This window comes from Perca fluviatilis, chromosome 12 (genome assembly GCF_010015445.1).
Source record: "Perca fluviatilis chromosome 12, GENO_Pfluv_1.0, whole genome shotgun sequence".
NCBI lineage: Eukaryota > Metazoa > Chordata > Actinopteri > Perciformes > Percidae > Perca > Perca fluviatilis.
The window spans coordinates 37,728,224-37,740,196 of NC_053123.1; the positions used below are offsets into that span (position 1 = coordinate 37,728,224).

Below are 11,973 nucleotides of genomic sequence, written 5' to 3' on the forward strand. Positions count from 1 at the left end.
TGAATAAAATGTGCCAATGTAACCATTGGTTGTGTCTTGTGTTCACCTGAAAAGGTTTGTGGCAACATAACTTAACAGTTTTGGAAATGTTGTTTTGAATGTATTACACCAGTGTGTAAAACTAAGTTTTAGTGTGTATGTTGTGACGGCTTGTGTGTCCCGTCTGAGGTCAAAGTTTGTTTTTTCGGTAAGAGTTAACCCTTTAAGCGCCAAAGTCGCAAAATTGCGACAGGATGCGGTACTGAATAAAACAGCTGTTTTCTCTGAATAGAGTGTTATATGTCATTCATACTCCCCTCCACTAGTTGGCAGACATCTTGTACTAAGACCTTAGCTCAGAAATACATCATGCTTCAATGTAAAATGTCCGACGAAATCCCATCCAAACTTGACTTTTTTGTCAAAAGCGACTAGCGACTTTTTCTGGTGTTATTGGAAACTTTTGTGGTGTTTGGAGACTCGTGAAAGCACGTATCACTCTGCAGTTACTGTGCTCAATGAGCAGCAGGTGCTGCTGTGAGCCCCTCCCCCCTCCAAAATCACAAAAAAAAAACTAACTAAAAAAACGCCTACTGTTTACATGACTTTTGTGGTGTAATAGTTCTAGTTTATGACTGTTGACTTACAATTTACTTTTTCACTGTACATGTGATATGTGGACAATATAAAAAATGGATGGAGGGGGGTAAATCTGATGAAATAAGTTCAACTACTTTCAAAATATCAGGTATTTCAAGAAAATTTCATAATCCAATATGGCCGCCACCATATGACGTCATAATATGCAAATTAGATGGAAAAATGTACTCCCTAGATAAACGTTTGGTCATTCTCAATATTTGTTTCATTTACACCTTGTCTCTATCTCAAACCACTTTCAAGCCAGAGCCTTCTGAAATTTAGGTGTCAATATCTAGTAATTTTACAAATAAAACCCGGCGCCTAAAGAGTTAATGGTTTTGATATAGTGCTTCATTTTGACCTGAACATAGGATGTTTGGTGAATTGGGTGAGACGTTATGGATTTGTGTTTACTGTTTTGAGAATACGAGGCATAGTTTCAAGAAATGTGTTTAAGCAATCGAGAAAAACTGTAATGTATATTAATCATCATCTACAGCCAGTTGGTGTGTGTGTGTGTGTGTGTCTTAAGTTAATGTTAGCCATCTTTTTCTCTGTTTACCTGTCTCTCTCTACCTGTCTGTCTCCTACTGACTGTGATGTTTAGCTCAGTGTAACTGTCTCCCTCTCTACCTGTCTGTCTTCTACTGACTGTGATGTTTAGCTCTGTGTACCTGTCTCCCTCTCTACCTGTCTGTCTCCTACTGACTGTGATGTTTAGCTCAGTGTAACTGTCTCCCTCTCTACCTGTCTGTCTTCTACTGACTGTGATGTTTAGCTCTGTGTACCTGTCTCTCTCTCTACCTGTCTGTCTCCTACTGACTGTGGTGTTTAGCTCAGTGTACCTGTCTCTCTCTCTACCTGTCTGTCTCTTACTGACTGTGTTGTTTCGCTCTGTGTACCTGTCTCTCTCTCTACCTGTCTGTCTCCTACTGACTGTGGTGTTTAGCTCTGTGTACCTGTCTCTCTCTCTACCTGTCTGTCTCTTACTGACTGTGTTGTTTAGCTCTGTGTACCTGTCTCTCTCTCTACCTGTCTGTCTCCTACTGACTGTGGTGTTTAGCTCTGTGTACCTGTCTCCCTCTCTACCTGTCTGTCTCCTACTGACTGTGGTGTTTAGCTCTGTGTACCTGTCTCTCTCTCTACCTGTCTGTCTCCTACTGACTGTGTTGTTTAGCTCTGTGTACCTGTCTCTCTCTCTACCTGTCTGTCTCCTACTGACTGTGGTGTTTACCTCTGTGTACCTGTCTCTCTCTCTACCTGTCTGTCTCCTATTGACTGTGGTGTTTAGCTCTGTGTACCTGTCTCCCTCTCTACCTGTCTGTCTCCTACTGACTGTGGTGTTTAGCTCTGTGTACCTGTCTCTCTCTCTCTACCTGTCTGTCTCCTACTGACTGTGGTGTTTAGCTCTGTGTACCTGTCTCTCTCTCTCTACCTGTCTGTCTCCTACTGACTGTGGTGTTTAGCTCTGTGTACCTGTCTCCCTCTCTACCTGTCTATCGCCTACTGACTGTGATGTTTAGCTCAGTGTACCTGTCTCTCTCTCTACCTGTCTGTCTCCTACTGACTGTGATGTTTAGCTCTGTGTACCTGTCTCTCTCTCTACCTGTCTGTCTCCTACTGACTGTGGTGTTTAGCTCAGTGTACCTGTCTCTCTCTCTACCAGTCTGTCTCCTACTGACTGTGATGTTTAGCTCTGTGTACCTGTCTCTCTCTCTACCTGTCTGTCTCCTACTGACTGTGGTGTTTAGCTCAGTGTACCTGTCTCTCTCTCTCTACCTGTCTGTCTCCTACTGACTGTGGTGTTTAGCTCTGTGTACCTGTCTCTCTCTCTACCTGTCTGTCTCCAGACTCCACCCAGCTAAAGGTTTTGGCCTCTGAATGTGGTTTCTCAGCTGAGCTTTCAGCCCTGAGCTGCTGCTCCCCGGCTACAGGAAGTCACACTTTTTACCTTTTTCATCAATGAAAGGCCAGTAGTGTGTCTCAAATCGCGCACTTCCCGTAGTGCACTAAGGGAAGTGCACTTCGTACACTATGTACTTACTTGCATAGTGCGTAAAATTTGACGGGGGAGTATTGTCTCAAATCGCGCACTGCCTTTTGTACTTACAGGAAGTGACGATCAAAACATCTCAGTCCTCCTCCTTCTTCTTCTGTGAAGTTGTGAATTATACCCAGGGCAGAGCATTCCCACCACCTGTTGTCACCATACATTTCTGCCTTGTTCATCAAAATGAATGATTGTTTTTATTGTTGCTTGTTTTTGCACTTTATTTTATGCAACCGTAAACATCCAGGTATGATGATATTCATGCTTCTGCTCTTAATTCATTGTAAAAAAAAATAAATAACCACAAATGGCCATTTTGAGTTATTTAGCAAAATTGGAACAATTAAAATGGTGTCCAACTGACATATAACGTTAACATAGAAAATAGTCATATTATATGTTTATATAAAGGGTGTTTATTGCAATAGCTATTAATTACAGTGAAAATACAAGAGTGAAAGCAGAGGCAACACAATAGACATTTAAATAGATCCTATTGTTCTATTCATTGTTGCTGCTGGTGCTGTATTTTGATGGGAAAATGATACAGGGTGGACTTCAGACTCTCCAGGGGGATCCTTTAACGGTACATCCCTGCGACGGGCGTGGGACCCCGTCATCGGGGCCCTTGTCTTCCTCTTTTGGCTGCCGCCGCGTACATCTGATCGTGGTTTAGCCAGGAGCCTTTGCACCCTGACAGTGCACTGTGCTGTCCACAAGACCAGCAGGGAAATCCTCTCTCTCCTCCCTCAGCTCGTTCTCCTTCCAGCAGACGAGGACTTCCCTCAAGTTGGCAGCATTGTCCGTGTCCCTAACAATTATATAAGTCAGATCAGGACAGAAACAGCTCTGTTAATACGATATAACATAGCATACATTAACGTACTGTAACATTACTACTAACGTTGGCAGCTTAATGTATATTTACCAGATCACACATCTAACGCTAAAATCGTCTACAGTGAGGACGATAGTTTAAAACAAAGAACCGTATACCACAACACATGTAACGTTAGCTAGGTTATAACTTATTTGCCAGTGGTTAAACCAAAGAGTATAGCTAGAAGTACCAGTAACTTCGCCGCTGTTAGCTAGCTAAGGTTAGCTAAACCTAGCTTGATAGCACGTCAAATTACGATGCAAATAAACGTTATAATTCGCGGTAAAAAAATCATCACTGACTGCAAAATTAACCACACATACATAAACAGGTTGCGTATATGTTAAACAAGTATAGCAAAAAGACTGATGTTGAACCTACATTTGGGTCTCGCTGTCGCGTATTCGGCCGCCATTATCGAAAAGTTTTTCACCTTTTGTTAGCTCCGCCCCTTCATCGTAGCCAAGATGGCGACAGTTGAGTGTGGAAAGTGTCCATCGATCCACACTCAACTTTTTCACCGTTATGAGTGCACCATCCGGGTACTTGTAGTGCACTGCATTTACCACACTTCGACGAGTGAAATTTTGAGTGTACTCAAATAGTTAGTATAAGTACAGAAGTGCGCGATTTGAGACACACCACAAGTCATATTGGCAGTTAAACCCATTGGTTCCATTTACAGTTTTTTACGATCGCTATGACACTTTTTTCAATACTTTTAACTCTTAACACAGTTAGCACAACATCCGTCTGTGTAGGCTCTACAGTTATCACATTTCTTGTAGCTTTGACACTAAATGCATTCAGTTAACACACATTTAAAATGCTTAAACTTCTTTTACACACAAGCTCAAAACCAAAACAATGGATCTTTACAGACCAATTTGCAAATGCTTTCACACTGTATGTCAGAACAGATACCATCATGTTCTAAACCTAACTTATAGGCTAAAGTCAAAGTGAACAGCTGATCATATTGTAAATTGAAACACAAATATATCCCCTGCATTTTATACATGCATTTATTGAGAAACAGCTCATTGAAGTTATGCAAATTGATCAATCCCAGCTGATTCCCTTCTAGGAAACACACTCAGCTGTTGAGGTTCTTCCAATCCCATGATCATATGTTACTGTAGTACATACAGTCAAAGAGGATTTATTTGAACAATATACTGTAGATGAACACAGAAAATAAGAAAGATTCCTTCATGAGGGAGAGGAAGAGGAGTACCAGGACAATTCTGTCTCTGTCTCCTTTTTGTTCATAAACTACATTCTATAAAGCTACTCTGAGACGGGTCATTCATTTTTTGTATTGAATCTCTGCAGCAAAAGAAACAAAATGGTGGCCGGATTGGGTCAGTGGTAGAGCAGGCGCGCATATACTTGGAGGTTTATGCCTCGACGCAGAGGTCAAGGGTTCAAATCCGACTTGTGACGATTTCCTGTATGTCTTCACCCCCTCTCTCTCTCTCTTTCCCCTTTCTCAACTAGCTGTCCTGTCAAATAAAGGGGGAAAGCTTCAAGAGAAACTGCAAAACCCAATCTCTGATCAGTACAACCACTACTGTCTGTTATATAAGGGCAGAGCTGACTGTAATTCCACCTGATTTTAGTGCTTTGTATGATATTGTTCTATGATTGACTTAATGTAAATGTTGTGTGTTCTGGAAGAATTATTAGATTTTGAGACATGATTGCATTGTTTTGGTAGACAGAGTGTATTGTGTTAGTGTATTATTGTATCTTGAAAATTTGTGTTAGAGTTTAGTTTACAATGTGGGATTCTGAGCATGAAATGAACTGTTTTGCCAGTTGTGTATTGTAGGAGTGTTGGTGCGTTAAGGGTTTAGGAAAGTTGTAAAAAGTATTGAAAACATTTTCATAGCGATCGTAAAAAACTGTATTTCCATGAGATCTTAGTTGGGTTTCCAGACAAATCACTGCTTGTATGTAAGCCTGTGTAGTGTTGTGGTATTGGTTTGTGTGTGTCTATCCATCATTGTACCTGATATTTGCCTTCCAGCCATTGTGCAATCACCTGAGAGGAGTCATATTCCGAAGAATTTGATATTACTTAACTACTAAACACACACACACACACACACATATACACACACACACACACACACACACACACACACACACACACACACACACACACACATACGGGTCTATGTGGTTTAGCTGGACTTTTTCTCCAAACAGGCCTGGTGGTGGTTTAGATGGACTACCCTTTCCTGAGGTCCTAGAGCTATGGGAGTTAGATTAAAACACTCAAAAAAATCTGAAAAAAATTCAGGTCACTTTAGACTTCAGATACACCCTTCAGAGCGTGATACACACCACCCTAAAACTATTGTGGTTTATAGAGACAGTCCTCCTTATGTGACTTATAAGGTCCAAACAAACATTATTGGGACTTTAAAGATGAACTGAACTGAAATAATCTGCATTGATAATGTGTTGGTTATGACAAATAAAAATGAATTACACTAAAAATTTTAATAAAAAAAAATCAATATAGCTTTTTTTAAGCAACACAAAAATTACGTTTGTTATTATTAAAACACTGACAATTTCGATGACGTCACTGGCATGGTAGGACCTGCGAAGGTATATAGGCTACAGTGCAGCATGGACATGAAAATGAGTAATTTTAATGGCATAGGTTACGCATTTGAGCCTGTGAGGGACAGGCCTGCAGTGTCTGAGTACCACCACATGGAGGATGACCAGTCCATGGTTTCAGGCTCCACCTGCAGTACAGGACCGTGTGGGGGGGAAGTGACTGGTGTGTGTGTGGTCGCTGCCGGAGCATGGACACTGCAACTGAATCCATCTGTGATTGGACGAATTCATCCAATGGGATCGCTTGTTAAGTTACCTGCACGCAAAATGTTAAAACCAAAATAAATAAAGTTTGAAAAAAGAAAAAAAAGTTCGCTGCATGTAGTAGAGTAACCACACGTTGACCATAGATGCACGGAGGATTCACGAGTTTTGCCGTTTACGTTAGGCTAGTGTAGAGTTGGCAGATGTTTTCCTTGTGGTCGTTGATGGATATGACACAAATGGATACTGCACAGATACCTCTTACTAAGGAACTAGCAGCTTTTTCTGCGAGTTGAACTCCCTCTGCATCAACGATGTGCCCTGAGGCGGTGGACACCAGCTAGCATCAGGGTGAGAAAGGGACATTGGAGTCTGTTTATAGACCTGCTGTGATTTAGCTAGCAGCTAGTAACGCATTATTATTGATCTGTGATATCGTCGGAGTCAGGATTTATTCATACAGTCTATGGTCGGAGTGCTAGCTTGTGGAGTTTGACATAAGTGTTTCCAGCGTGTTTAGCTGCTAGCCCTTTCCCTAGGTTGGAGCGTGTGGTATCTAGCTTGGTTTTGTGACCCACTTTTTTAATGAACGGCCAAGTGTGTCAGTCTCAGTTTTGTTGAACGCTATTATTTGTGTGTGTAAGTGAATATGTACGTGTTTTGTGTATGTGACAACAACGTTACATCCAGCCCTTTGCCTAGTAGACTAGCTAGCATGCTGGATAACCGCTAAACATCCCTCTCTGTCCTCTGCCTGATGGGAGCGTTTCAGCGCCCTGTCTCTGCGGCAGATAGCATCGCTGGTGTTGGTACTTGCCGTTGGTCTATCAGTCGGCCCTGTACTGTAGCCTGAAAAATCGATTATTGAGGGTATGGCCTCAGGTTTCAGTCTGTTGGACTTAACCCTCACCAGTGACCCTGTTGTATCAAATGTACAACTCTCTAAATAGTCTGTTGCTAAAAAATGGTCGCTACAGACTCTAAATCCAGGGGCCGTCGGAGGGCTAGCCAGTTTTAAGGCAGCTAGCTATGAGTTTAGGACTGGCTTCCTTGTCAAAGGTAGCCTGTGGAGATGTATCATAACCCCAGCTGCCTTAGCCCTATAAAATTCATTACTGCAGCCAGGGGTAATACAGTATGAACCCCCCTAAACCTGTTGGTTGCCGTTTCCTCAGCCATGTCCGTTAGCCTCTGACTGTTTACATTCCCCGGCTGCTTACCATGCCAGTGACGTAGCAGGTTGTGGAATTCCAACATGGCGGCGCCCATGTAACAACAACAACACTTTCAATGTACCATTTTACCCCTTTTAACAAATTCAGCCATTTTAATCATTGTACCAACGAGAAGAAATAAAATATATCTGTTATATCACCTTTAATGAAATTCCAGTTCAGTTCATCTTTAAAGGGACAATGACGTCACTTAAATAACTTGGGCTCATTAACATAAATACACATTAACCTGACACCACCAAGCATTTATGGGACTTCATATTTATTTCATTGTACAACTCAAATATCACCATTGTTAGTTGGTGACACTGACTAAGAGCCAGATAGGAGCCTGTAACAGCTTAACAATAGATTGTCACACAAGTGTCATGACAATAACTGATTTTAGCTTTTTTGCTCAAATCTCATTCTTACCCAACTTCAAAAGACCCATGGTTGCTCATAACAAAAATAAATTAATAACATGTAAAAGTTGTTGTTATGATGGCCTCTTTGTATAATTCCACCTTCTATTTTTGTACTCAACCTTTAAAATGGTATTATCACAACCTATAACAGGCAGATAACTTGTAACACAAGAGCCACACTTTTTAAACCTAACAGAAACACCACTACAACTGTCAGTGTATTTAAATCTTTTATTTTTGTGACTGCCTCTCTGCAGTTATTCCTCTATCTCTAACAAAGTCCCTTATATTTTGCACGGTTCTTTGTGCCAACACGGGGTCACCAGTTTGCAGTGACTGCATTCAGTTTTGGTGCCCAGTTTCCCCCTGCTTATATGATCTTTGAAGTGTCGCATTACTGCAGCGACCTCAGCCTTAGACCACACTTTCTTTGCCACTCTTCTGGATCCATGTTCTTTATCAGCATAATTCCCTGGAAGATAGGCAAACAAGAAAAAGATATATCACAAACAAAATGTGACAGTTGAAGCCATCAAAACATGAGTTCAGTTAGTGCCACAGTTGACAAGAAATGGCAGTTTACTTTTCTAAATAATTCACTTTGGGTATCAGTTGATTGGTCACTTTATAGTGTGGACAAAATGGAGTGTATTAAAGTCATCAGCATTAAAACATTTTTAGAATGTCTTTGCTGTTCATCTGTTTAAGTGGCTAAACCTTTTGATATATGAATTAATTTAAGTACAGTTAGTAATACTACAATTAGTAAAATGTCTTAAGTTGGCATTGGCATTGTACTTCAACACACCTTATTTTAAATGAAACAAAGACTATGGGGTTTAAGGTCTGATTAAATCTGATTTCATAGAGTTAGCTAAATAGTGTAGGAACTTGGTCTGAAAGTTTAGGCTTGATATTGAAACATAACACATAAAGTACGTAACAATCAGCCTAATACTACTTTTAAACGATTTTGTGGCACTCATTCATACCAATTCATTTTTTGTCTTTTAACCAACTTGCCAAAAAGAGAGTTAATAGAACATACTCATGGGCAATCAAGAGAACATTTGAAGAGAAGGAGGTAACTTTACTTTTATCTCCAATTCAATATACATTTCCTGATCATTACTTAAGTGTATATGCTCCCTTGCAGACAAGATGTTTTGTACAAATGCAGTACAGTAACATTTAGGGCTATTTATTTATATCCCTTTACTCTTGCATTTTGATAGTTGAAAACTTCAGAGACAGGAAACATCACAGAGCCGTGCATAAATATCCTTAGATGGAATCCAACTGTGGATGTTGCAGTTTTGTGGCATGTGTAGAATACACTGCAAAGTCATTGTTTGGTCTTCGGTTTTATTCCTATACTTCATTTTATTCTTTTTAAAATGTGTTGAAAAATGAGTTTTTATTTAGCTTTCTCTTCCTTTCATACCTGGCCTAAAAAGGATGTGTCTTATTCAAAGCACATTAAGGTGCTTCACAATTCAACATGGTGCCCACAGTGGACTTGGTGTTTGCTTCGCTCTCCTGACACTGACTTTGTTTATTTTGTTATTTTGCATCTTACACACACAGCTTGTGTGTGCAACAGTAAGATACAGCAGGGAAGAACTTCTGGACATTGGCAATTGTCAACACAAGCTTACAACAACGCCTCTTGAACTTTGACTTTCTCCTACGCCTGGACCAAGCCAACTCCAGCCAGCAGGACACAGCAACACCGGTGCGCCCACAACGGGGACGAGGCAAGAGAGGTGGGCTACATGCTAGGCTGAGCTACAGGACCATGCTGGCTAATGTCCGTTCTCTTGACAAATAAGATGGATGAGCTAAGAAGTTATTATCTTATTATCACTGAGATCTGGTTCTCTGACAGCACCCCAAACTCGGTTCTCCTGCTCCACACACACTCCATCCACCACGAAGACCGCACAGAGGCCTTGAAGAAGACCAGGGGAGGCGGCGTGTGTACATTAACAACAGATGGTGTGGGAATGTGCAGGTTGTTGAAAAGCACGGTTCATCGGACATTGAACTTTTAATGCTAAAGTATAGATCCTTTTATCTACCAAGCAAGTTCAGCGTTGTGCCTCTGCTTGCTGTTTACGGGCTGATCACGTGACCGCGATGAGGATGCTACAGGACCTCATCAGCAAGCTGGAGACTGCACACCCAGATGCTGTCCTTCATCGTGGCTGGTGATTTTAACTACTGCAACCTCAGGGAGCGTCCTACCAAAGTACCATCAACACATGAGCTTTCCTTCGAGGGAGAAGAATACCAAGTGTACAGCAATGTGAAGAACACCTACAAGGCTGTGCCTCGGCCACACTTTGGACTATCAGACCACATCTCAGAGTTCCTCTACCCAGCCTACAGGCAACTCCTCAAACAAGCTCCCCCAGTAAGTAAAACTATTAAAGTGTGGAATGAAGGATCTGAACTAGTGCTTCAGGACTGCTTTAACAGTAGAGGCATGGTAGGTGTGTTTAAAACTCCTGCTCTGAGAGGAGACTGTACTGTGGACCTAAAGGAATGCAGCTGCAGCTGTAACTGGCTACATTCGTAAATACACTAAGAAAATTATCCCCACTAAACGCTGCAAGACCTACACCAACGACAAACACTGGAAAACCTAACTGAAGTGTGGAAAAAGGCCAGATATGGCCTGCGTAGATCAATCAGACAGGCCAAGAGACAATACAGACTGAAGCTGGAGGGATATTACACCACTCCTGATCCCGGGAGCATGTGGCAAGGTCTGCAACACATCACAGACTGCAAACAGAAAACAAACGGCTCACTTCGAAGCCCTCAACACCAGCTGAAAGGGAAGGACTATGGCCAACAAGGGCATACTGGACGCACCACTCTGTGTCATCACTCCCCATCCCCATCATGTCCCCATCTACTTCAAGTCCACCACCATTGTGCCCCTCTCAAAGGACACTGTGACTTGTCTGAATGACTATCGCCACCTTAACTGTAACTGAGGCACAGAGCAACTTATTCAACTCAGGTTTCTATTCTTTTAATTCCAACTTAAGTTTGCCTAACCCTAACCCTTTTACTTTATTTAATTTTTCTATTTGTGTTGTGTATTTGTCTTATTATTGAACTGTTCTGTTAAGGGAGTTGGGCAAAGTAAGAATTCCATTGTATGGTATAAACCACTGTGATTTTTCTGTGCATAAGACAATAAACCTCTTGAATCTGAATCTTACCTTCAGAGGGATGTACACTCTCATTTACTGTGGACGACACAAATGACACTGATCCTGTTGAACACACAATTTAACAAAAGTTACTTTTGTCACAGATAAAAAATAAATTTTATGAGCAGTGACTATGAAGTGAGTCAACATACCAAAGCCTCCAATGTCATGGTCTTGCTCTGTGGTTGTAGAGTCAAAATCCACAGGCTCCACAGTTCCAAACTCTGATGCTGTGACTTCTGTGTTGCCGTTATCAGATTCGCCCCCACTGTCTTCAGCTTTACTTAACGCAATCTCATCTGGAAAATGGCATTACTAAAACTCACTAGCTGGACAGACAAATCTGTGGTTGAAATAGCCCCATCAAATAAAAAGACCTTGGGAATAGATTGGCCTTTGTTTTTGTACTTGCCACTTTTTGCAAAAGTAACTATTTTTACTTGAGTAGTTTTGAGCTATTATACCTATATAATGTTAACACTGCAGGTCTATTTAAGTGGTTAGAGCACAACACATTACAGTACACTCTATACTAATTCACTAAATATCTAACCTGTGCATCGATAGCCAAGCCACTTGAAGGAAGTGACGGGTCTCACACAATGAACACACTTGTCCAAGGAGGATACTGTTGTGCACACCAGGCGGGGTTTTTGACACTGTTGACGAAAAATTTTATTTTAGTATTTATTTATGCCACATAGTTTGGACA

The 11,973-nt window shown here is 41.3% G+C and overlaps 1 long non-coding RNA gene across 1 annotated transcript; it reads right to left on the reverse strand.

Moving 5' to 3' along the window:
- Positions 1-8,395: 8,395 nt before the first annotated feature.
- LOC120570193 lies at positions 8,396-11,496 on the reverse strand. Its single transcript, XR_005641023.1, has 3 exons — positions 11,414-11,496; positions 11,271-11,324; positions 8,396-8,506 (listed from the first exon to the last, which is right to left on the reverse strand). It is a non-coding gene; the product is annotated as an uncharacterized LOC120570193 (long non-coding RNA).
- Positions 11,497-11,973: the final 477 nt, after the last annotated feature.